The sequence below is a fragment of the Odocoileus virginianus genome, chromosome 15, assembly GCF_023699985.2.
Source record: "Odocoileus virginianus isolate 20LAN1187 ecotype Illinois chromosome 15, Ovbor_1.2, whole genome shotgun sequence".
Classification (NCBI taxonomy): Eukaryota; Metazoa; Chordata; class Mammalia; order Artiodactyla; family Cervidae; genus Odocoileus; species Odocoileus virginianus.
In genome coordinates, this window is record NC_069688.1 from 53052768 (window position 1) to 53080117 (window position 27350).

General features: G+C 43.0%; 2 long non-coding RNA genes across 3 annotated transcripts; both read left to right on the forward strand.

Moving 5' to 3' along the window:
- The first annotated feature begins 1181 nt into the window (after positions 1-1181).
- LOC139038490 (uncharacterized) lies at positions 1182-11751 on the forward strand. Of its 2 annotated transcripts, none has more exons than XR_011491527.1 (2): positions 1182-1497; positions 10297-11751. It is a non-coding gene; the product is annotated as an uncharacterized lncRNA (long non-coding RNA). The 2 variants fall into 2 exon arrangements; XR_011491526.1 differs by having other exon boundaries at positions 10300-11751.
- A 6726-nt stretch (positions 11752-18477) lies between these two features.
- On the forward strand, positions 18478-26676 carry LOC139038491 (uncharacterized). The gene is made up of 3 exons (XR_011491528.1): positions 18478-22733; positions 23156-23279; positions 26075-26676. It is a non-coding gene; the product is annotated as an uncharacterized lncRNA (long non-coding RNA).
- The last annotated feature ends 674 nt before the right edge of the window (positions 26677-27350 follow it).

A 27350-nucleotide genomic window follows, 5' to 3' on the forward strand; every position in this document is an offset into this window, starting at 1 on the left:
GGACATTCTGCATTTCATCTGGCAATTTTAAGAGGGTAGGGAAAGTATTTGAAATGAATAGAAGACTGAAATTTTAAAACGAACAAAGCAGAATCTTAAGGACTGAATATAACCCGTTAATGATAAAAACGACTGAAACACATGGAACTGGGCTGACTCGTCATTCAGAGGAGCTGCTACCCAGTGAGAAATGGCGGCGGGAGGGGTGGTGGGGCTGGCGTGGAGAGTTTGGAAGCAATTTCAGGAAAAACAAACCGTTTCATGTTTATGTCCCCACTGAACTTAGACTCCTAGTAAACCAGTGAAATCACTCTGACCTTGCCCCAGAGATGAGCAAACAGAAGCCTCCAGAATTGACGTGATTTGTACAAGTTCAACACAGCTGGTAAGGGACAGAGCCAGGATTTGAAATCCCTGGGTTGGGAAGATCCCCCGGAGAAAGGAATGGTTACCCACTCCAGTATTCTGGCCTGGAGAATTCCATGGACTGTATACACCAGGGGATCGGACATGACTGAGTGACTTTCACTTCACACTTGATTTGACTTAAAAAAAATAAAATACTGTGGGGGAGGGTGGGGTGGGAGTAGAAAGCTCTTTCTGCTGTACCATAACGACTTTCAAAATGTTTTTTGGTATTTAGTAATATGAAGAGATTGATTCCCTAAAACCACAGTTAACCCATAAAAGCACCAGGAAACCCACGTTCATTTGAGGCAGGGGCTGGAGGGGTTCCTTTTGGAGCCTTGGAGGCCCAGGCCCTGCAGACTGGCCTGTTCCTGCCTTTACCCCACCCTGCCCGGGATGAGCAGGGTGACTGCCTTCCACCCTGCCCGGGGTGAGCAGGGTGGGGATGAGCAGGGTGAAGGGCTGAGCCGGTCACGCCCGTCTCCTGTCCTCCCAGTGGCTGAGCAGCCAAATGGAAGTGGCTGCTTGGATGTTTGTTTTGCAGTGATTTCTGCCGCTCCATCATGATGTTGACTGCTTATATTTCTGTATTTTAATGAAATGCCTTCTCACTGTGCCTGTCCCTGTTGTGCTTGAGTCCCAGGGCTGTTTTAGTAAAGGGTACAATTTTGCAAATGAAATGGAGAAAAGTAAACAAAGCTACCTGTTTTGCAAGACTGCCTGCTGCTCAGCGGAGCTCTCCCAATCTGACTCCCTCCCACGGAAGGAGGAAGGTTCCCTATCCCCTTTCAAAAGTAACTTTTAGATGGGGGCACCCAGTTACAGAGGGGGCTGAGAACAACTGTTGTGACAGGCAGGGGCAGTGACTCAGGGTGTGGGGAAGACACGCTGCTGAGGGCGGCTGCTACCCGAATTACCTTAAGCTCCCACATGGGAAAGAGGCACACTTGCTAATGCGGAATACCAGCCCTCGCCTCGCCGTTCCCACCACCTGTTAAAAGAAAATGTGTCTTTCCCCTCTCAGCTCCCCTCTTTTCTCAGCTGCGTGCAGAAGTCCATGCTCTCCAGCTTGTCTCCTGGGATTTTGAGGTAGGGGGAGGCGATGGATGCAGACAGAACTAGAAGCAGGCGGGAAGAGAGAAGGGTCTAAATTGGAGGGGTTTGTCGACTGGGTTTTGAGCAATGTTTTTGGTAGAGCTGAGAGTAAGATAACAAAAGCAATTTTCGGCTGGGAGAGAAAGGGCATTTTTTCCCCCCTTAAATGATTTATTGAGGTGAAATTTGCATAAGATAAAATTAAGGCTTTTAAGATGAAAAATTAAGTGGCATTTAGTTACATTCACCCGGCTGTGGAACCACCACCTTACCTAGCTTTGCAACATTTTTATCATCTCCAAGTAAAACCTGGAGATAGAATAGTTTGAAATGGTTGATATGGAATAGGAATTGGATCCCTGAATTTTTTTTTTATGAGATGTAAGTGAAAATTAGGGTCTATTTTTAATAAGTAGTTGTGGACTTCGATAGGATTTTGACCTAACCAGACTGGGTCCTAAGGGCCCCGGGGTTGTTGGGCTCTGTGCACACACACGGTGATCCCGTGGTTACCAGGGGACCCTTGGGCAGGAGACCTGCAGGCGCATTTACCCCACACACAGCGTGAGGTCTTGCACACCCCAGACCAGGTGTGCCCCGGGGCGTGCCTGGTGGTCATTGTGCTGTGATCTCACCAGGTCAGGTGTTGGGAGGGACAGGGGACCTGCTCTGTCATACGTCCTGCACCCACATGCTCCTAGGAGAGGCTGGCCGTAGTATCCCCCAAGAGAGCCCCCACCAGCATCCTTGGAGTTTGAGCTTTGGGTATACCCAGAACCCTCGAAGTCCCCTGGAGAGATGAGTGCAACTGTTCACTCCCATCCATGGACTCCCTGAAATGTCCTGCTTCTTAGTTCTCTCAAGTACTCACCCCACCAACTCTGTGCCCCAATCCCTAACTCCAGATGACCAGGTGCTAATAACCTTTTAACTTTCTACATTGTTGTATAATGATATAAGATCATATATACACAATACGTAGATAGATAGATAGATGGATGATAAATGGATAGAATCTCTATGTAGGGTTTTGGGTAGTTCATTGTTTTCTCTGGAAAAATTAGGTCAAAGATTTTGTACATATTCCAATTCTCATTCAAAGATACCTCGTGGACATCCTCCGTCCTCTGGTTCTAATTCATTTTTTGTATTGGCTACATAATAATCCTTGATGATACGCTTTCATAATTTATCCATTATTTATCTTTTTCTTGATAAGATATTTTTGTTTTAAGTTTCTGTCCCTACAAACAGTGAAGCAATAAATATTATTATGCAGGTATCTTTATGTGCTAATGTTCTTGCTTCTACAAGATAGATTCCAGGTTTGAAAAGCATGTGTATTTTAAAATTAATCATGTATTTCCAGATTGCTTTCAGAAAGGCCCATCATATTTTCAACAGTAAAGTATGGAGAATACCCACACCCGTATAGCCACAGTCTCTATCACTCTTGTTTTATTGTTTTCCATTCAGATCATTGTAAAGTGATATTTCACTGTAAACTTAATTTGCAGTCTGTGGACTACTGGCGAGCTTGAGAATCTTTTCAAGTTTATTGGGAATTTGGATTTGCTTTTCTGTGAATTATCTATCATACTCTTTGCCCATTTTTTAAATTGGGCAATTTGTAGGAGCTCTTTTTATAGTGTCATTATTTATCATTTATCAAGTTATCTGTAAAACTTTTCCCCTCCAAATCTATAATCTTAGCAGCGTTTTCAATTTAAATAAGTCAAATATGTCTTTCTTTCAGAGGTTCTGAGTTTCCTGTCCTGATAAGATTTCCCAACCCATGTATTTACCTAGATTTCCTTCTAAGCTATTTATTGTTTTATTTCATAGAAATATAATAAGTTCTGTGTATGTCTAAAATTTGTTTATGGATATGGCATAAGATGGGATTTAACTTGTTCTAGCAAGCTAGACTAGTATATGTATTAAATAATCTATTCTTTCCCTGCTGACTTGACTTATCAACTTTGTCATGTATTAGATGCTCACGTGTACCAGGATTGATTTTTTTCATCCAAAGTCTGTCCCTCTCATTGTTGGTCTCTTCCTGTACACAATGGTTTGATTACAATGGCTTTTTGGAGTGCTCAGATATCCCATAAGGTTAGGCATCTCTTATTGTTAGTTTTTTCCCTATTTTTATTTTCTTCTGAACATTTATTGTCCATGGAAGTTCTAAGCATGTTTTATTCAACTAAAAACCAAACCTGTTGAAGGCAAAATATGGTATTAGCCAAGATAATAGATGGCCTCACCTTTGTGTTGGGGAATACTAGGAGAGGGGAGGATGGGGGGCTTGTGGGGTGCTGGTCGTTATGTTTATTTTATATTCTTATTTTATTTTTAAAAAACTTCAAGGCAATGTTAAACAGGAACACTAATGTGTGTGCGTGTTAGTTGCTTAGTCGTGTCCGACTCTTTGCAACCCCATAGACCGCAGCCCACCAGGCCCCTCCATCTTGCCTGGGATACTCCAGGCAAGAACACTGGAGTGGTTGCCATTTCCTTCTCGAAAAGAAACTATAGAAAGAAAGAAAGTGAAGTTGCTCAGTCGTGTCCGACTCTTTGCAACCCCATGGACTGTAGCCTACCAGGCTCCTCCATTCATGGAATTTTCCAGGCAAGAGGACTGTAGTGGATTGCCATTTCCTTCTCCAGAAACACTAATAGCAGGCATAAATCTGAAACGCAGAGATAGAATTGTGAGCAAAAAGAAACATTCCAATACTTTACTTCCTCTTTTACATGCTTGGGCTAATCTCTTCATTTTCTTTGTTGTTGTTCAGTCGCTAAGTCATGTCCAACTCTTTGTGACCCTGTGAACTGCAGCTTGCCAGGTTTCCCATTCCTTCACCAGCTCCCAGAGTTTGCTCAACTCATGTCCATTGAGTTGGTGATGCCATCCAACCATCTCAGCCTTTGTTGTGCCCTTCTCCTACTGCCCTCAATCTTTCCCAGCATCAGAGTCTTTTCCAGTGAGTGGGATTTTTGCATCAGGTGGTCAAAATATTGGAGCTTCAGCATCAGTCCTTCATTTTCTTACCTTATCACACTTTGTTTGAATCTCTGAGTCTCAAAGAAAATGTTGAGTTACCATTGGCAACAGTGGGCATTTCTGTCTGGTTTTGATTTTTTGAAATGCTTTTGTATTTGGCCAGTAAGAATGATATGGACCACTGATTTTTGATAAAGAGACAATTATATCCAACAACTACCATTTCATTCTTATTTTCCTTAAAGTTTTAATAAGGATTGCTGCTCAGTTTTATCAAATGCCTTTTCAGGAACTATTGATAGGATATGGTTTTTCATTTTTAATTTATTGATGAAAATATTCATGTTGATAGATTTCTTGATGTTGTGCTTTATAAATCTAAATCTGCTTGGTTACAGTGTGCTTTTTTTTGCCAGATTGCTAAATTCTATTTGTTAATATTTATTTAGAAATAAGATTGGCCTACAGTTTCCTTTTTTGAACTATCTTTATCAGATTTTAGCATTAAAATCATGTTTGCTTCATAAAATAAATTGAGAAGCTTTCAATTTTTCCATGGTCTAGGATAAATTAATTAATACTGATATTATCTATTCTTTGAAGATTAGAAAACTGAGCTGTTAAAACTTCTGTCCTGACACCCTAGCTAATGGCTGATCTTTAACAACCTTTCTCTTCTCTCCCACAGAAATCGTTATTCAAGTTTTTACTTAGATTAATTTTGGTAATTTGTTCTAGATCTTCCAATTTATTGTTATAGAATAGCGTATAACACATTCTTAAAATTATTTTAATCTTTTCTGTATCTGTGATGATGACTTTTTTTCACTCTCAATTTTTGTCTTTTTTTATTGAGGTATTATTGACATACCATTATGTGAGTTTCAGGTGTTCTTGTTTATTTCTTTGTTCTGTCTTTCTTTAAAGAGACTAAGGAAGGGTTTATCAGTTCCACTGAACTTTGTATGAACAAGCCTTTGGATTTAATCAATAGTATCTTATGTGATTTTCTTTCCTATTTAGTTCACTCATCTTTCATGTTTACTGGTTCTCCTTTAGAAGGCTTTAGTCTTCCTCTCTCCCTCCCCTTCCCTCTCCAAAGGAGATATAATAAGTGCTTTTGCTTTGCTGGTTCTCCCATTTCTAGGTTTTGCTAAGATACAGAAGAACTCTTCATTCCAGATTATTATTATTATTAGAATTTCCTTGGAACATTCATTGCCTATTTCAAGAATCCTTATTTGGAATTTATATTACACATCCTCAGGCAACCTACAGTGATAGATTGATATATTACATATATTTATATAAATAGCAAGCATCATAGCTCACTACTCTTTCCTTTTACTCATTCTTTTTTCCTGATCTCGAGTTCTCTGTTATGATTCATTTGTTTTTAAATTAGAGCGCTTGCTTCAGTATTTCCTCCAGAAAGGCTATGGGAATAATATGTTCTCTGAATTCTTGTACACCCCAAATATCTTTCTTTTTTGATGATTGATAAAGACTAACTTGGCCAGCATAGGAATCCTAGGTTGCAATCCTTTTTTTATCTAAAGTCAATAAATGTTCTTCTCCTAGTTTTTAGTGCAGCAGGGTTGAGCACCAATGTGATTCTCCTTTCTTATTCTCTTCCCCTGTGAACTGAAAGATTGATTGCTTTACCTTTGGAATTTGAAATTTGACCAAGATATATGTGGGTGTAGAATCTGGTGGAAACTTGCAAGACAGGTATGGATCTTTCTTCATCTGTAGGAAATTGTCTCGCATCATTGTTTAATTGTTGCCTCTTCTCCAGCTGTTCCTTCTTCTCCACCTGGAGTTGCTGTTTTCCCTGACAGAAGCCATCATTTCTGTGGTTTGGGTTCTTTCTTCTACTTGATCCTCCAGGCCCGGAGGTGAATCTCAACTGCTCTTTCCTCCAGTTTGTTTTAATCTGAAAAATCACATTTGTCTGTTTGCATGCCAGGCCGTCTTCTGAAGGTTTTTCTTAAGTCTCTGCAACTTCTCATTATTATTATATTTGTGTATAGTTTGTACACTGTCTCCTCCAGTAGCTCTAACATTTTATGTCTTTATTTTTTATGTTCTGATTGCTTTGTTTATTCTTTCTCTCTCCCTACCTGTTAGCCTTAATGTATAATTTTTCTTTGTTTACCCCTTGGGGCTTGGGTATAGCTGCTATGAACCTTCTGTAGCATCACTTTTGAGAACGATGGCAGGCATTCTGGGTCCCTGCCACGGGAGCTGGCAGTGGAACCAATGATGGGTTGTCCCGTCCCTGTGAAGGCACCTCAAGAAGGAAGACTTTACATTTCCCATCTTTTCATGAGACACCAACATCAAGGATGAAATGACCTCAACCTCTCTATACAGCTCTTGAGTTGGGATATACCAGTGGATACCGACATTCCCTGGGGTGGGCAATCCCTCAGGCCAGGATACTCAGTGTTCAGACCCTCCCCTGAGTCCCTCAGACCCTAGTGACCAGGCTCTTAGATGGTCCAGAGGTGAGAAAGCCATTCCACTGCCCAGGCTCACCCTTACCGGTTGCCAACATCTGTCTGGATTAGACAATTCAATTAGACTGTCTGAAACTGCAGTTTGGAGGGAAAGGAGGTCAGGACATCTTCCCCAGTTCCTGCTCATTTTTACAAGTCAAAACTCCATCCATCCTTGGGGAAGTGATAGCTAGGGAGTTTGAGATGGACATGTATACACTGCTGTATTTAAAATGGATGACCAACAAGGACTTAACTTATAGCACATGGAACTCTGCTCAATGCAATGTGGCAGCCTGGATGGAAGGGCTGTTTGGGGGAGAATGGATACAGGCATGGCTGGGGTTGGGGTCTTGTGGATACATATATATGGCTGGGTCCTTTTGGAGTTCACCTGAAGCTATCACAACATTGTTCATTGGCTATACCCCACTATAAAACAAAAAGTTAAAAAAAACCTCTATCCATCCTTAAAGGTTGTTTTCAGAAACATTTCCTTGATGAATCCCTTTCTGGTCCTCCTGTCCCAGCGTTCTCAATTCTGGCTGAACATTGGCTTCTCCTAAGGAGCCTTTAAAACACCAATGCCTGAGTCCACCCCCAAAGACTCTGATTCAACAGGTTAGGCTCTGGGATTTGTGAACCCTCCTGGCGACTCTGCCAGATACAGCCAGTCTGAGCATCACGATCTCACCCGAGCCCACGTCCATTTATTCATTCAGTGATTGACATTCATTTCCTTACTTCTTTCATTCATTCTTTCATTCATTCATGCAACAAACATTAATATCTACCATACTCCAAGTGGCAGGCCCTGGAAGATTTTAAAATGAATAAAAGTTTCTAAGAAATTTTATTTACAGATTTGTGTGAGTTTAGTTAGGGTTTTTCAAACAGAGAGGATCTTTTCCTTGAACTTTTCCCTAAAATAAACCCCGAGAGGGACTTCCCTGGTGGTTCAGTGGTTAAAAATCTGCCATCCGATGCAGGGGATGTGGGTTCAATTCCTGGTCTGGGAACCAAGATTCCTTATGACGTGGGGCAAGTAAGCCTGAATGCCACAACTAAGACCCAATGCAGCCATAAATAAATTAATACAACAAAAAAGCCCAATGTTTTAAAAAAATGTTAAAATAAAACAAAAAACCAGGAGAAAACTGCTGTGAACTGCTTGCTCACCCTGTCCTGAGAAGGGCTTTTGTGAGAAAAGGTGCTATCTCAAATTCAATTTTTGAATAAAGACTGCAGTGTCAGTTGTTGACAGAGACAAATGGGAAGAGACAGAGAGATCTGTGAGTATGCAAACCTCACAAACCACATAGTACGCAGGCTTGTGTTGCTAGCAGCTGCTGCTTCCTCACCCAGAATCTAAACTTCAGGAAGAAACCTTGGCAAAGTTTCTTTTTCTTGCCGCAAGTTTCTCTTTTTTTCCAGAAGTGGGTGTATTCAGAGGCACGATGTGAATAATGTTTGCTCCAAGTCATGAAAATGGAAAAGCATTTCTAACCGCAGAGTTTTAGGTGCATATGTAATGTTTGGAGGCCCTCATACTCACCGGTGAGGAGGCGGGGCTTTGCGGGAAGGACCACCTGCCTGAGAGCTGGGCGATGACGTGGTCTGGCCCTTCTGTGACATTTTTCTCCATGTGTCCTGAGCACCCCTCACACACGACTGGGTGCTCAGGTGGTCTCTTCCTATCCTAAGTGAACATTTGTGCAGACCAGCTTTCACAAATGGGCAGATGGAACCCCAGAGGGAGTGAGGAAAGTGAACGTGTTAGTCACTCAGTTGGGTCCGACTCTGCGACCCCACGACCAGGCTCCTCTGTCCGTGGAATTCTCCAGGCAAGAATACTGGAGCGGGTAAGCCTTTTCCTTCTACAGGGGATCTTCCCAACCCAGGGATCGAACCCAGGTCTTCTGATTTGCAAGTGGATTCTTTACCGTCTCAGCCACCAGGGAAGCCCAGAGGAAAGGATGTCTGTAATGACACTGTTTCAGGCCAGATTCTGTAAACCCCCAGATGGAGCAAGGAGAGTGGGCTTCTGAGTTAGAGAGGAAAATGCCTCAAAACTAGAGTAATTTTTCCCTCTTATGTCTTGCATTTTGAGTCCCACTTTTCTGAAGCCTAGCCAGGATCCAAGGGTGGTGGGGGGGAAGGCTCTAAGTGTAACTAATGATGGTGGAAGTGCCACCACATGCACGCTCAGACACTTCCTTTCCAGGGAGACTCAGCTCTCACCCTATGGCCATTTTCCTTGCTTCACGCACAGTTTTAACAAGTTTGAGAATCTGCTTATCCAAACCTAGATGGATAGCTACACATTGGATAGGATGTAGAAGATGCTAAGGACGTGTGCGTTGACAGCCATGAGAGGCAAGCATGATACAGAACAAAGGGATGTGTGCACAGCAGCATATCTCCATCTTTCCAGCCCATTCTGCTTTCTTATGTGAACGTTTCACCTCCTTCTAAAGTTTCTGACACCTTGGGTAGATATACCCTCCCTTCTTGCCACATTGACTTGCCTGGGAAGCAGACTCTGATATAAAGTTTGGCACCCAGGATGTTTATTAAAGAGTGAACATGGCCTCCATGCTGTGGAAGGGAGGGCAAGAAAGTAGGAGTCACTTCTGGGGGGAAAAAAAGAGAGAAATTTGTGGCAAGAAAAGGGAACTTTGTCATTTCTTTTGGGAGTTTAGATTCTAGCTTGAAAATTCATGTTACCATGTAACTCAACGATGGCCTTGGCCAACTGCAAGGAAGGATGTGGAGCTAGCATAGTCCTTCTGAGTTGTCCTCAGTTGGATGAAGGTGGATGTGCCTTTATATTCCTGTATCAATGGTCATTACACGTAGGCTGGCTAGGCTCCTTGGGTGCAAAGGCTCTCAGAAGAATCTGACAGATGAACGCTCTCTGTCAACAATGCTCCCTGCAGTTGAGGCAAAAAGTCCTTCTTGGAAGGAGACCTGGGAGACATACCACAGTGTCCACCAAAGTCTGTGACTCATCCGCTGGAGGACTAGGATATTCTTGCCTTCTCTGTCTCTCATTTAGTTGATGGCTGTGACACAGATTGCTAAGTATTCATCAAATATCCATTCCAGATATTCCGGTAATGATATCAGGGCTAGAATATATTATTTCCCTATCGTCCTCTTTTGTAGGTGTAGTCGTTGGTTTTGACCGATGAGATGTAAACATCGATGTATGTGGAAATCCTGGGAAGGCTCTGTGGAAGTTTTGATGGCTCAGTTTTCCCCCTCTCTCCTTTCCACCAGCAGTGATGTGGACCAGTTAGATGGGCTCTGGCAGCCATCTTGGACGAAACTGTATCTTTAAAGACAGAAGCTATGTACCAGCAATGTGGATCAGAACGGGAGGAACGTGACACCCTGATGACTCTGGAGCCACCAGATCGCATCTGAACTGAAGGCTCTGGACTTCTTTTTATGAGAGAAATAAACGTCTATCTTGTTTAAACCACTACCACCCAACATTCTGCTTTACAGCCAAATTTGATCCCAGCAGATTCAAGAGCCAACTTCTAATGGGAATTTCTTATAATTAAGACAGCTATTTTTTGCTTCCTAAATAATTCTAGAATCTATCTCCTCTCTATTGCCACTGCCCCTTTAGTGGAAGTGCTTACTGTTTCTCCTTTGAACTTTCACCCCCCTCCCAAATAAATTGTCTATCCGGCTGCCAAAGAGATCTTCTAGATGACACATTTGATTACATTACTCCTATTGTTAAAAACCTTTCAAGAGGCTGGTAAGTTCTAACTTGTTTGTGATGGGATGCTTCATCTTATGAGTTGAGTATCAGGACCTGAGCATGTCCTACTCCATATTTGGGGTTAATTTCGCTATGCAGTTTATATCACGTATTCATTAGAATCCAAGGAACATTGCTAGAAACATCACTGGAAACTCTTGCAGGCAAGGAAACCACTGGGGAGCACTGTATCCTACAATAGCCAATGAAAGAACATAAATTTATTTGCTGGTAAGCTGGGTGTTAGGGACATCTAAACCCACTTATGAATCATAGTCCAGCAGCCACCTCTTTCCCTAACCACACAATCCTACTTTTCTTAGAATTTCATTGCCATCTGAGTCATTCCATTTTTTCCTTTGTGTATCAATGCTCTAAGCATTCTCAGGATTTTTTTTGTTTTTTTTGTTTGTTTGTTTTTTGCAGTGAAAATGTGGGTTACAGACCCACAGCTGAACCTTTAGTCACATCCAAAGCTCCACTGAATGGTTTGCTCTCACTGGTGTTCAGAAACTACCAGCAGTTCCATTGTGCTGTTTTACTATATCAGTATTTTACTTGCCAAGAAGATCTCTTTGACTTTATTTTTGAATGTGTGTGCCTTTAAAAAAACTTTTGTTCTGAGATCTTTGTAGATTCACATACTGTTGTGAGAAATAATAGTGATAATAATACCCTTCACTTAATGTCTTCCAATGGTAATATTTTAGCTGATTTTTGTATAGAATCACAACCAAGAGATTGACGTTGATATAACCTGTGCCAATTTTTTAAAAGTCTTTATTGTTTTCCTTCTGTTTATATGCATTATATACTTAAGGGCACTAACTCTCGTGTCAGGAACTTGTAGTGGAAGATACACAATGTACTCTTTTTACTTCTGTTGGTATGTATTGTACAGAGTCTGTGTGCTTCTTGTAATGTAAATAAGTTTTTTATTTATTAAAAAGTAAAACATCTTCAAGAGCTCATTTGCCCCCTTGGGATAAAGTCTGGAAATCTTGACATAGCCTTCAAGCCCCTCCAAGTTCTGACCCTAACCCCTTACCCTTATCCGTTGCCACTTTTTCCTTGGTCCCCTCACACCCAGCCTTGCAAAGTTACCCTACTCCCTGGAAAACCCTCTTCAAACTGAATCTAGACAATTCCTATCCATCTTTAAGCTTCGTAATTCCTCCTGGAAGCACTAGTTACCCTCTCTCAGGCTGGTTAGATACCTTTTTTATTTTTTACTCCCTTCACACCTGGCACAATTCTTTGACGCCCAATAGATATTTGTTGAATAGAATGAATAAACCAGTGACTAGCTCTAACCAGTTTTAAGAGTGTTGGAATAAACTGACTATAGATTCTGCTGTTGGGAGGATTCCTGTTTAATTGCCTTTATATGGGCAGCACCTAGCCCAATACCCTGCATATACTAGGTGCTCGCTATGTGATGCCAGATGACCAGAAAGGAGATGGGAACTGAGAGGAGAAGAGCAGCGTGAGCACAAGCTAGGAGACAGCGTGCTCAGACAAGAGGCTCAGGCAGCAAAGAATCTGCCTGCAATGCGGGAGACCTGGGTTCAATGCCTGGATGGGGAAGATCCCCTGGAGGAGGGCATGGCCACCCACTCCAGTGTTCTTGCCTGGAGAATCCCCATGGACAGAGGAGCCTGGTGGGCTACAGTCCATGGCGACGCAAAGAGTCAGACATGACTGAGCGACTCAGCACAGCACAGCACAGGATCCAGAATCAAAGGAGTGAGTGTGTGAGATCTGCTCCACCTTCAGGAAAGGAAGATTTGCCTGCATGCGCTTGTAAACTCAAAATGATCTGAATAGCTACGCTATCATTACGACACAAAGGGATATCCTTCTTCTCCAAGCACAGTGTTTTATTTTAGGGCACTGTGGAGCTCATGGAGCCGGAGTCCACAAGCCAGTGTTCTAACACCGAGCAGTCTTGGAACACCTGCAGCGGCGGCTCAGGCTCCTGCCCGTGGGACCTTCTTCTTCAGGGAGTCAGGCGCGGTGCACTCCCAATCAACCAGTGACACCGGCGAGGGCGGGGGACAGTCTCAATTTTGAAGCCTGGTTATGCCTCTCAGTTAACATGGATTTCAGTTCAGTTCACTCCATTTGCTCAGTCGTGTCTGACTCTTTGCGACCCCATGGACTGCAGCACGCCAGGCCTTCCTGTCCATCACCAACTCCCAGCGTTTACTCAAACTCATGTCCATTGAGTCAGTGATGCCATCCAACCATCTCATCCTCTGTCATCCCCTTTTCCTCCCACCTTCAATCTTTCCCAGCATCAGGGTCTTTTCAAATGAGTCAGCTCTTCGCATCAGGTGGCCAAAGGATTGGAGTTTCAGCTTCAGTATCAGTCCTTCTGATGAATATTCAGGACTGATTTCCTTTAGGATGGACTGGTTGGATCTCCTTGCAGTCCAAGGGACTCCCAAGAACCTTCTTCAACACCACAATTCAAAAACATCAATTCATTGGTGCTCAGCTTTCTTTATAGTCCAACTCTCACATCCATACATGGTTACTGGAAAAACAATAGCCTTGACTAGATGGACCTTTGTTGGCAAAGTAATGTCTCTGCTTTTTAATATGCTGACTAGGTAACTCATAACTTTCCTTCCAAGGAGTAAGTGTCTTTTAATTTCATGGCTGCAGTCACCATCTGCTGTGATTCTGGAGCCCAAAGAAATAAAGTCTGCCACTGTTTCCACTATTTTCCCATTTATTTGCCATAAAGTGATAGGACCAGATGCCATGATCTTAATTTTCAGAATGTTGAGCTTTAAACCGACTTTTTCACTCTCCTCTTTCACTTTCATCAAGAGGCTCTTTAGTTCCTCTTTGTTTTCTACCATAAGGGTGGCATCATCTGCATATCTGAGGTTATTGGTATTTCTCCCAGCAATCTTGATTCCAGCTTCTGCTTCATCCAGTCCCGCATTTCTCATGATGTACTCTGCATAGAAGTTAAATAAGCAGGGTGACAATATACAGCCTTGACGTACTCCTTTTCCTATTTGGAACCAGTCTGTTGTTCCATGTCCAGTTCTAACTGTTGCTTCCTGACCTGCATACAGATTTCTCAAGCAGACTGTCAGGTGGTCTGGTATTCCCATTTCTTGAAGAATTTTCCACAGTTTATTGTGTCCATACAGTCAAAGGCTTTGGCATAGTCAATAAAGCAGAAATAGATGTTTTTCTGGAACTCTCTTGCTTTTTCAATGATCCAGTGGATGTTGGCTATTTGATCTCTGGTTCCTCTGCCTTTTCTAAAACCAGCTTGAGCATCTGGAAGTTCACGGTTCATATACTGTTAAAGCCTGGCTTGAAGAATTTTGAGCATTACTTTAATAGCGTGTGGCAGTGGTGGTGGTTTAGTGGCTAAGTTGTGTCCAACTCTTGAGATCCCGTGGACTGTAGCCTGTCAGGCTTCTCTGTCCATGGGATTCTCCAGGCAAGAATACTGGAGTGGGTTGCCATTTCCTTCTCCAGGGGATCTTCCCGACCCAGGGATTGAACCTGGGTCTGCTGCATTGCAGGCAGATAGTTTACCAACTGAGCTATGAGGGGAAGTAAGATGAGTGCAATTGTAAGGTAGTTTGAACATTCTCTGGCATTGCCTTCCTTAGGGATTTGAATGAAAACTGACCTTTTCCAGTCCTGTGGCCACTGCTGAATTTTCCAAATTTGCTGGCATATTGAGTGCAGCATTTTCACAGCATCATCTTTTAGGATTTGAAATAGCTCAACTGGAATTCTGTCACCTCCACTAGCTTTGTTTCTAGTGATGCTTCCTTAGACCCGCTTGACTTCACATTCCAGGTTGTCTGGCTCTAAGTGAGTGATCACACCATTTTGATTATCTGGGTCTTGAAGATCTTTTTTGTACAGTTCTTCTGTGTTTTCTTGCCACTCTTCTTAATATCTTCTGCTTCTGTTAGGTTCGTACTATTTCGGTCCTTTACTGAGCCCATCTTTGCATGAAATTTCCCCTCGGTATCTCAAATTTTCTTGAAGAGATCTCTAGTCTTTCCTATTCTCTTGTTTTCCTCTATTTCTTTGCATTGATCACTGACGAAGGCTTTCTTATCTCACCTTGCTATTCTGTGGAACTCTGCATTCAAACTCTACATTCAGTATCTTTCCTTTTCTTCTTTGCTTTATGCTTCTCTTCTTTTCACAGCTATTTGTAAGGCCTCTTCAGACAGCCATTTTGCTTTTTTACATTTCTTTTTCTTGGGGATGGTCTTGATCCCTGTCTCCTATACAGTGTCATGAACCTCCATCCATAGTTTATCAGGCACTCTGTCTATCAGATCTAGTCCCTTAAATCTATTTCTACTTACACTGTATAATCAAAAGGGATTTGATTTAGGTCATACCTGAATGGTCTAGTGGTTTTCCCTACTTTCTCCAGTTTAAGTCTGAATTTGGTAATAAGGAGTTCATGATCTGAGCCACAATCAGCTCCTGGTCTTCTTTTTGCTGACTTTATAGAGCTTCTCCATCTTTGGCTGCAAAGAATATAATCAATCTGATTTCAGTGTTGACCATCTGGTGATGTCCATGTGTAGAGTCTTCTCTTGTGTTGTTGGAAGAGGGTGTTTGCTATGACCAATGCATTCTCTTGGCAAAACTCCATTAGCCTTTGCCCTGCTTCATTCTGTACTCCAAGGTCAAATTTGCCTGTTACTCCAGGTGTTTCTTGACTTCCTACTTTTGCATTCCAATCCCCTATAATGAAAAGGACATCTTCTTCGGGTGTTAATTCTAAAAAGGTCTTGTAGGTCTTCATAGAACCATTCAACTTCAGCTTCATCAGCATTACTGGTTGGGGCACAGACTTGGATTACTGTGATGTTGAATGGTTTGTCTTGGAAATGAATGGAGATCTTTCTGTTGTTTTTGAGATTGCATTCAAGTACTGCATTTCAGACTCTTTTGTTGCCTATGATGGCTACTCCATTTCTTCTAAGGGATTTCTGCCCACAGTAGTAGATATAATGGTCATTTGAGTTAAATTCACCCATTCCAGTCCATTTTAGTTCGCTGATTCCTAAAATGTCGATGTTCACTCTTGCCATCTCCTATTTGACCGCTGCCAATTTGCCCCGATTCATGGACCTAATATTCCAGGTTCCTATGCGATATTGACCTTTACAGCATCAGACCTTGCTTCTATCACCAGTCACATCCACAACTGGGTGTTGTTTTTGCTACACGGGTGCAGGGCCACCCAAGACAGACAGGTCATGGTGGAGAGCTCTGGCAAAACGTGATCCACTGGAGAAGGAAATGGCAAACCACTTCAGTATTCTTGCTTTGAGAATCCCATGAACAATATGAAAAGGCAAAAAGATAGGACACTGAAAGATTAATTCCATAGGTCGGTAGGTGCCCAATATGCTACTAGAGATCAGTGGAGAAGTAACACTAGAAAGAACAAGGAGATGGAGCCAAAGAAAAAACAACACCCAGTTGAGTTAGACAAGGCTGTGGTCCATGTGATCAGTTTGATTAGTTTTCTGTGACTGGTTTTCATTCTGTCTGTCCTCTGACTGATAAGGATAAGAGGCTTATGGAAGCTTCCTGATGGGAGAGACTGACTGAGGGGGAAACTGGGTCTTGTTTTGATGGATATGGCCTCCTCCATTTCCACACTTGTAAAATGTGAAAACATGGCGGTCCTACCATGTAGGGTCATTGTGAGGATTCTGTGGGGCAAGGCTTGGATACCTAAAACAGGAGTAGGCACATGGCTGGTGCTTGATAAAGTTATCATCATTGTTATCATAAAAAAATCTCAGCTATGAAGTATGGGGGTCTCAGGAACAGAGGAGGTGTTCTCACAGGCACGTCTCTTTCTCATTAGGTTATGTTACAAGTACATAGATAGAATTATTAGGTTTACCTCCTGCAGCAAGCTAAGTAATGCCCCATCCCAAAAGATACATATGTCCTAATCCCCTAATCCCTGGAAAGTGTGGATGTCATTTTATATAGAAGAAAAAAAACTTTGTAGATTTGATTAAGTTAAAGAATTTGAGATGGGGATAAAATCTTGGATTATCTGGGTGGACCAATATTCAATAAATCCTGATAAGAAAGAGATAAGGTGAGATTTGACACACACATGAAAGAAGAAAACAAGGTGACCACAGAGTGATGAGGTCGAAAGCCAAGGAATGCATTGGCCATCAGAAGCTGGAAAAGACAAAGAACAATTTCTCCTCTAGAGGGAGTATGGTCCTGCTCACACACTGATTTCAGCCCAGTGAGTCTGCTATGGATTTCTGGCGTCTAGGACTGGGAGAGAGTAAATCTCTCTCTACCAAGTTATTTTAAGCCACCAAGTTGTGTTTACAGCAGCCCCTGGAAACTTAACTATTTGGTTGAATTATTACAATATCTGTGTTTATAATTTTTATTTTTCCTATTTGTTTTTAACGTTACTGCCTTCATTCATTATGTCTTTTGAGAGGGAAAAAAAGCTTTTGAAATTAGTGGACCCAAGATTCAAGTTCTAAGTGGCAAATTTTGATACTTTTTTCTTCACATTTAGTGAGCAGTAAAAAGTTGTTTTGCTCAATATTAATCTTCAGTGCAGAGCTTCAGTACAATTCATATTTTAATACTTAAATTGTCTTTTAATCTTTAATAAAGAATCTGAATTTAGAGTGTTGCAGATCTGAGGACTGGGTAAGAATTTATATTTTGTTTTTCTCATGGTAAGTTGTTTAAAAAGCTGATTATTTATTAATGATGTTTCTAATAGAGTTAAGTGTCGGAAACAATTGGCTTTTCCTTTACTGCAAAGTCTAAATTTCCCACAGTGAAATCATATGCTGGAAAGGGAGCAGCAAGATGTTTGGTTGTTCTTTTTACTTTTCTGGAAAATGTTCTAGGGACAACTGGACAGAATGTTGTAAGCCATGTGTACTCAGAGGAGGACCATGAGTTCAGGGACCTGGAGACTGGTCATGCCCTCCACCTTGTTTGTTGGCCAAATAAACTCACTTGTTTGTGATGGTCAGGGGATTCCTATAAAGAGAGTCAATACTTTTCTTCCTGTAAAAAACAGCAAATACATTTGATTGCCATTATCCATAGTAGTTCTATAAAGTAATTCTATAAAGTCACCATAAGTGCTGAATTAGCAAATACTGATATGAGCTCCTAGGGGAAAAGGAGGGTTAGGTTCCTGTGGTCTCTGGTCACTTTTTGTCAGCTGACTATACATAATTATAGATATATACTGTTGGCACCTTACTGAGCATATAGTGTTGCTTCATTAACGTTGAACTCACAGCCATCAGTACTAAAACTCAGGCCTGAACAAAGACCATCTGACACAGGTGTGCGTCTTTGTTCTGCATGTGTCCTTGAATGACCACAGAAATGCAAGTGAGGTTACAAACACATTCCAGTGAGTGGGAAAATTTGAAAACACAGGATCCGTGAATCATGAGGAGAACATGTATCCCCATAGCAGGTGGACAAAGCAGGCTTTCTCAGCAATGTAAAGTTTGATGGGAAGGGACTTTATTCACATGTATAAACTGAGCCTGTGCTCCAAGAAAGAGATGGTTCTTATTGTCATGAGGTTTAGAGTCCAGTCAGGGAGCTGGGCGTGGAAATAGAGGCCACACCTCTGACGCCATCACAGAGCTGGGCCTGAGGCCTCAGGGCACAACTGAAGGAGCCACGGTGATTCCTCATGGGCCAGGAGAAACCAGCATGTCAGGGAGAGCTACAGAACTGCAGCGGGCCCTTCCCGACAGCAGGTCTCCTCAAGGTGGGAAGAAGAGCCCAAGGAAGCTAGGCTCCAGGAAGATGGAAGAGAGGGGAAGGGAAGTGAGGGCAGCAACAGGAGGCTTGCTTTCTTCACAGATCTGTTTGGAGTCTGTGCTCTGTGTACTATTAACAAATGTAGGAAGGTTTTAGATATGATTACCTTCCCTGGTAGCTCAGCTGGTAAAGAATCTGCCTGCAATGCAGGAGGCCATCTTTCGATTCCTGGCTCGGGAAGATCCCCTGGAGAAGGGACAGGCTACCCGCTCCAGTATTCTTGGGTTTCCCTGGTGGCTCAGCTGGCAAAGAATCCACCCACAATGTGGGAGACCTGGGTTCGATCCCTGGGTTGGGAAGATCCCCTGGAGGAGGGCATGGCAACCCCCTCCAGTATTCTTGCCCGGAGAATCCCCATGGACGGAGGAGCCTGGAGGACTATAGTCCATGGGGTCACAAAGAGTCGGACACGACTGAGCGACTAAGCACAGCACACAGCATACTCTGATTAATTGTTCTTGGTAGAGTCACAGGAGAAAATTAAATATGAAGAGGGGTTCAGCTCAAGCAAAACCAAAATGCTTTGTGGAATGATTTAAGTTCCTGAATATAATTTTTCTGATACAAGATCTAGAGTTAAAGGGGGGCATTGATCTTATCAAGTCTTGTTTCTTTATTTCCCAGAAAGGATTGAGTAGTCTGTCCCAGGTTTTATAGTGACAAGACTAAAACTAGGGGCACCTGATGACAACTTCCACTCTGCATCACTTTAAAAATAGACTTTATTTTGTAGAGCAGTTTCAGGTTCACAGCAAAACAGAGCCAGGAGTGGAAAGAGTTCCATACACCCTGGCCCCAGTCCCCCGTCATTATCAACATCCAGCAGCAGAGCGGTACATTCGTTACCATCCGTGAACCCACCCCGACACATCATTAGGAGCCAAAGTCCACAGTTTGTATTCAATCTTGGTTATGTTTATTCTGTGTGTTGTAAGGGAAATATAGTGACATGCATTCTCCATTACAGCATCATACTGAATAGTTTCATTGCCCCCAAAACCTTTGTGTTCCACCTGTTTATCTACCTCCCTGACAACAACAACAATTTTTTTTTACTGTCTCCATAGTTTTGCCTTTTTTCAGAATGTCACATAATTGAAATCAAATAGTATGTAGCTTTTCAGATGGGCTTCTTTCACTTAGTAATATGCATTTAAAGTTCCTCCATGTCTATTCATGGCTTTATTGTTCCTTTCTTTTTAGCACTGAATTGTCTGAATTTAGTTTATCCATTCACCTACTGAAGGACATCTTGGTTTCTTCCATGTTTTGGAAATGATGAATAAAGCTGCTATAAATATCTGTGTGGAAGCTTTCATGTAGACCTAAGTTTTCAGCTCCTTTGGGTAAATATCTAGGAATGCGGTGCTGGCTTATATGGTAAGAGCATATGCTTAGTTTTAAAACTGCCAAACTGTCTTACACAGTGACTGTACCTTTTTGCATTTCCACCAGCAGTGGGTGAGAATTCCTATTATTCCACATCCCCACCAGCATCTGGTACTGATAGTGTTCTGGATTTTCTCTGTTCTAATAGGTGTGTAGTGATATCTCGCTGTGTTAGTTTCTATTTCCCTGATGACATAGGATGTGGGGCATCTTTTCACATGCTCACTTGCTATATATATTTATTTATTCTTTGATGAGGTAGCTCTTAAATCCTTTGGCTCATCTTTTAGTCAAGTTGTTTGTTTTCTTATTGCGTTTTAAGAGTTCTTTTTGTATTTTGGACAGCAGTGCTTGATCAGATGCGTCTTTTGCAAATATTTTCTCCCAGTTTGTGGCATGCCTTCTCATTCTCTTGACTCTGCATCACCTTATCAGCACAGTGTAGGTGCTCAGTGACTATTAACGAGATGAGTGAATTAATGACATAAGATCTCTGAAACTGAAATAGAAGCCTATGATTCTTTTCTAGGTGCTGGTTACAAGTGGGTGTCCATTCTCTTCATTCATCAAGATGTATACACTTTTCTTTCTGTAACTTATAAGCTTAAAAAAAATTTAGAAAAATAAGAAAAAATCCACAGGAAAGTACAATTTGAAAGAAAAATGTCCAGATTATATGAAATGTCTACTCTCTGACAGAAAGCTAGAATTTTGAAGTGATCTTAGCAATAATTTAGTCCAATTTTACAGATGGCAAAACTTAATTGCAAAGGGACAGTCTGACCTGTCACTTGGGCCTTTTAGTAAGAGCAGAGTCCCAACAATAAGCCAACAGACATAGAATCTGATAGACCTCCTCTTTGAGGCTCCTTTTCCTCATCTGAAAAATAATGATGATAATAACACACTGACCTCATAAGGCTGTCCTGAGGCTGACCTCATAAGGCTGTCCTGAGGATTAAGTAAAAACCATGTGTGGGAAGCACTGAGCCTGGTCCCTAGCTGACTATGCGCTCAGTAAATGCCGCGGTTAATGTCACTGCTGTTGTTACAACTCCAAGCAAAGGACTTTGCAAATAGCATTTGTTTAATAAATACTGAGTTTTAGTCTATACTCTCATTTGGAAAGAAGGAGGGGGATGGTGGTAGTGATTTCGGCATTGGTCCCTAAGAACAAACAGGATGGCAACTGCTCAAAAAAATTTAGAAAACCTGCTTGGAATCTAACATAACTGCCAGCTACGAAAGTGTATTTGTAAATAAATGGATGGCATTATTTCCAGGATCCTAAAATGTTAACATTTATACAACGAACGTTTAGCATTTACTTTGCATGCCAAGTCCCCTCCAGTCACTTTGCTGTTCATCTTCGCCACAAACCAGCCTTGCAGAAGACTGTTCAGTGGCAGCGATGGTGGGATCATCTCCCATAGCTCTAAGGTAAGCACCCCCGTCCTCCCAGCTCCTGACCCCAACACTGCTCCTCTGGGGGAGATTCTGGGGTGGGTGTCAGGGACGCCAAAGCTTCGGAACATCCTTGGGGGGAACTCAGTCGGGGGCTTATCTCTTTTGCCTATTGCTATGAAGACATTGCATTTTACATTTTTTAAATAAACACTTACTACTGTGAATGGTGAAACATAAACACCTAGAATACACCACATATTAAAAAGCCCTGTTTGGGCATTTTCTCATTTCCACCAGGAGCTTGAAAAGCTGAAAGTGACTGAGAGCCTCCCTCAGCCTCCCCCGAATCCACCACAATGCCAACAGCAGCCTGGCAATGATAAACGCGGTACCAGCTAGCACTTAGGGAGCAGGAGAGCAGAGGGGTGGTGAAGAAGCGGGCTCTGCCACATGATTGCGTGTGTGCGTGATGCTAAGTCACTTCAGTTGTGTCTGACTCTTTGCAACCCCACGGAGAGGAGCCCACTAGGCAAGAATACTGGAGGGGGTTGCCATGCCCTCCTCCAGGGGACCTTCCCGAGCCAAGGATCGAACCTGCATCTCTTGTGTCTCCTGAATTGGCAGGAAGGTTCTTTACCACCAGTGGCCCCTGGAAAGCACCTGGCACGTGATTATCAACATTGAGTACTGTCCTCCTTCTGCCTTGTGACCTTGGACAAGTCCCTGCTGGTTTCGCTTTTATCGAGCACGAGGATGTTAGTGACAAGGCCTTCTTAAAAAGGCAAAGGATCCTCACAACTGTCTTATTAAGAAGAGAGTCAGACAGCTAATAATCACATGATAAGCAGTCAAATATGTAGAGATAGTATCTGTCACTTAAATGTGGTTTCCCTGGATTCATAGCAACACAGTGAGCTAGGTAGCATTATCATTTTAATGTTATAGATAATGACACTGAGGATTCAAGAGATTAGGTAACTTGCCTGTGGTCACATTGCTTATAAGCGGCAGAGAAAGAATTCAAACACAGGCCTCTTTGCTGATCAGTTCCGTGTCTATTACCATCTTGCCTCTCTGCCTTATTTATAATAGTGGGAAATTGAGAAACAACATAAAAGCCTAACAAAAAATGAATGGTTAAAAAAGTCTGAGACTTCTGCATGATGACATGTAGCCACTAGACCCCACTGCGCAGGCAGACTTCCAGTCCTGCTCCCGGCACAGCCACATGTTGCGTCCCGTCATCGCCAGGCCCGGACACCCAGTGATGCTGATCACAGGGGTGAGTTCCAAACCCGTGAGGCCCTCCACACACTGACCCTTATCTTGCCGAGGTTCTGAGAATGGAGTCTCTCCATCCTGTCCTAGACAACTTCTGTTCTTTCTGAAATCTTCTCCATCCTTCCTCCTCCTCCAAGACATCTCCTGGATGATCTCAGTCCAGGCCTATCTCTCCTTCGGCTGCCTTTCAGCAGTTACCGAAAGCATCCGCAGTTTACTCTGGTGCCAGTGTCTTTTCCCCAGCTCACCCACCCCACGCTAGAACGTAAACACCTGGAGGACAGGAATTGTGTCCTATTTTCTTGGCCCACTTCCTGGGCCTAATACAGCGAATTCAATAAATATTATGTAATAATAATAGCTACCTTTCGTTAACAACTTACTCGATACTCAGCCCTGAGTTAAACCTTTATGTGCTTTCAGGAAACCCAGACAGAAGAGAAGAGGACCAGAGCCACACCCTCCCTCAAAGTCTAAGAGGGCCCTGAACAGATAAGGTGCAAGAGTCAAGCCAGTTCCGGGCTGAATATGAAGTGTCTAAGGGAAGGTAAGACCTGGTCACGTCACTTAAACTCCCTGACCTGTGTTTGACCTTCCTTGGAAAATGAGTTTGGTAGTAGTACCCGCCTTGAGGGTTTCTTGGGAGGATTAAAGTTTAGCATTTAGCCCACGTGTGTGCATGCTAAATCGATTCCGTCATGTCTGACTCAGTGCGGCCCCACGGACTGTAGCCCACCAGGCTCCCTGTCCATGGGATTCTCCAGGCAAGAATGCCGAAGCGGGTTTCCAAGCCCTCCAGGGGATCTTTCAGACCCAGGGATCGAACCTGCCTCTCATATCTCCTGCATTGGCAAGCGGGTTCTTTACCACTAGCACCATCTGAAAAGCCCTATTTAGCCCACAACCAGGCACATGTTAATCATTTCACAAACATTAGCAGTATTTCCAGGCACACGTGGCAAGAGCCCCGATCAGGGCTGCAGGGCAGAGAAAGGAAGAGTGCGAGACGCTGCCATTTCTCTAATCCCCACCTAACAGCAGAGAGGGAGAACAGGGCAGTGTCTAACCAGCCTCACTCAAAGGCAGGCTGATGGACCAGAGACACCACCAGCAGCCAAAGGCTACCGTATGTCCCCTCCTCCACAGCGGGCCTGAGCAAGACGCAGAAAACGTGACCCCCAAGCTCCCTGCAACCCCCAGACTCTTTCTCTGTCCTCTGGCCAGTCTTCACCCTTTGCTACCCACCTGCCTTCGAATTAGGGCTGAGGCAAGAGGGGCCTTGGGCTGTCCTCCGGCACAGTCACGGTTATTCTGAACCCTTGTGGTTGAGTCCCTGGCCTCCTGACCTTGCTCACTGCTTAGGGGAGAGCTGGGGACAGCAGTCTGAAGGCGCCTGGCTCTTCAAGAGTTTTACAGGGGCCGAGTTGAGGCTGGACAAGTGGGGACAGGATGATCAATGGGACATTTCACAGCTGTTTTTTCTTTTCATTTGTATCGCAACATAGCTGATTTACAATGTTGTGTTAATTTCGGGTATACAGCAAAGTGAATCAGTTATACACACATAAATTTATTCACTTTTTTTAGGTTCTTTTCCCACATAGATCATTATAGAGTACTGGGTAGGGTTCACTATGCTATACACCAGGTCCTTTATTAGTTATCTGTTTTATTTATAGTAGCGTCTATGTGGCAGTCCCAGTCTCTCACTTTACCCCTTCCCTTGCGGTTACCTTACCCTCTAGTTTGATTGACCAAACACCAGTGTTAGACTTACTTTGTGCTAGTACTAAGTATGTGACTCACATCAACTCATTTCATCCTCCCGGCGATGTGTTCAAGGCAGAGACTATTTCTACTAATGTTCTTTGGGAAAGAAGGAGGAAACTGAGGCCTCTGATGGCTTGGTAACATGACCCAGGTCATCAAGCTTCTGAGTGGCATAGCCAGGATCTGGATGCAGGCAGTGTGGCCTCAGAGCCTGCCCTCATCAGGAGTGTGTGTGTGTGTGTGTGTGTGTGTGTGTGTGTGTGTGTGAGACAGAGAGAGCGGGAGAGAAGGAGAGGAGAGGCAGGTTACAAGCCAGTCACAGGGGCACCTCACACAGTGAGTGGCGGGGCAGGGTGACTTTAAATGCTGGGCCCAGCCCCTCTGTCCTGCAGCCCCCAACTCCCTCCCTGCTCCCCTGCAACCCCCAAATTCTTTCTCTATCCCCTTGCCAGTCTTCACCCTTTGCTACCCACCTGCCTTTGATTTAGGGCTGCTCTGAGACAGAAAGTAAGATGAAAGCTTACAGCAACACAAACTTGCAGTGATTTTCACTGTGAGGTACTATTTTTCAGAGGCTACAGTAACCTCAGGGTGGAAGGCAAGCCTGTGAAGTGGATCCCACAACCACCAAGGTCATCCAAGGCAGGAAGACAGGTCAAAGAAGGGGTTCCTGCAGTCTTAGTCCTGAGGATAAACCAGACATGTTAACAGCATCTTTCCCAAGCCTTGGGCTCAGTTAATTATGACGCATTTGCCCAAAATGTAGTGGATTTGACCTGTTTTAAGTGTTGAGTTAGGACAGTAGGGAAAACAGAGAGCTGTGTCTAAGGTTTTTTTTGGTACGAAATTTTGGTTTGATCTGGAGTTCAAGAGAACAGAAGCACCCTTCCAGGGCCAGTGTCATAGCTCAGAGTCCTTCTGCTCTCATCACTGGCCCTAACTGGCTTTTCCTGGTGACTCTATAATCTCCCTATGCTCTTTCATAGAAGGAGCAAAGAGCCAGTGAGATGGTAGATTCAGAAGCAGATATTGTGTTGACATCATTTTATACAGTTTATCAGCAGGAGACAAATAAAATGCCCTGTTAACGTAGGATGACATCCCCCTTCCTCCTACCTCTGAGCAATGCTGAAAGACAGGTGTGTAGTACGTGGTGTGGAGGGGAACAGGAGGCATGCAGTTTTTGCCATGGGCTTTCTTGGGTGGAATAAACTGTTTTCATCTGCACGCCTGATGTAAATACCAAAAGGCTTGGCCTTCCTTCTGGCCAGAAGAGTAAAGATGCATCTATAAAAATATCTGTGCTCAGTCTCTTCAGTCGTGTCCTGCTCTTTGCGACCCTATAGACTGTAGCCCACCAGGCTCCTCTGTCCTTGGGATTCTCCATGCAAGATCACTGGAGCGGGTTGCCATGCCTCCTCCAGGGTATATTCCCGACCCAGGGATCGAACCCACGTCTCCTGCATCTCCTCCATTGCAGGCGGATTGTTTAACACTGAGTCACTGGGAAAGTCCATAATAATACCTACTTTAGAGCTAAATTCTGATCTATTTGCCCTTCTTTCTTTTCAGCCCTTTCTCTTGCTAGATCCTGAAAGGAGCAGAAAGGATCTTGTACCTGGTCCCCAGGCTGAAGGCAAACATCTTTCAAATTTTTGGCCCAAATACTCACTAGGGTCCTCTGAGAATATGCTCAGGGAGAGAGGGTCCTAGGGTCACAGCAAGAAAGCTTAGAATTCACCTGGCATCTCTCATCTCAGGAAGGGAAGAAGGAACCCTTTACCACCAGCCAGACACACGCATAGGAGCCCAATAAAACCCAGAGTGACTGCTCTTGTTTTAAGTTGAATGAGTAACTTCAAATATATTAAAGTGTTTTTTATTATAAAATAGTTCAGATATACAAAACGGCAGAGATACTATTATAATGATGAGCAGTTTACCAACTATCCCTCTTAAGAAATAATATAGTAGCAGGCTGGTTGAAGCCCCTGGGTACCCATGTTCAAATCACCTTCAAATCTCTCCATTCTGGAGGAGGTGGGCTCTACTGTTTACCATTCTGTCTGAGGTCCTTATATTTTTATTACATCATTAAGAATCCCTACACAACACATTTTGTGGTTTCACTTATTTAAATTTAAATTTCCTTAAATGGAATTGTTTGGTGTATATCCTTCTGAGATTTGCTTTCATTATTAAGCTTTTTTTAAAAAGATACCATGCTAACACATGATGTTCTGGTTTACTTATTTCTTTTATTGGTCTAGTGTATCCCACTGTATGACTATATTACAATTTATTTGTTCATCTTTCTGTTGATGGAAATTAGGTGATTATGCTTGTTTTTTTGCTATACCAGTCATGGCTTTGTCATGGGCAGAAGTGCAAGAGTTTCTCAGATGTCTACTAAGGAATAGAACTTCTGAGTCATAGAGTTTGACCATCTTGAGTTTTGTAAGATACTGCCAGAGGGACTGTAAAAATGGTTGGTACCAATGGGCACTCCCACCAACAATGACAAGAGTTGGCATTTTTCACATTCTGTGGGGGAGTAAAAATAATGTCAAGATGAGAATTTGCACAGAGTACAGTTCAAGGCTTGTTTTCTACTACTCTGAGTCATTTGTTTATAAGTTTGCAAGGATTTATTGACAGACTCCTGTGAGCTCATCTAAAGGTGACAATGTCTGGAGAGGGGAGGGAAGGAAATATACAAGGTAGGATGGAATAATCCAATTCCAGAGAAGGAAGGGCTCTTGGAGTAAATCGAGTCCTACCTTCTAGCTTAAGCCTCACAGAAATCTATATGGAAGGGCCCCCTACAAAGCCTTTCTTCAGTCAATTC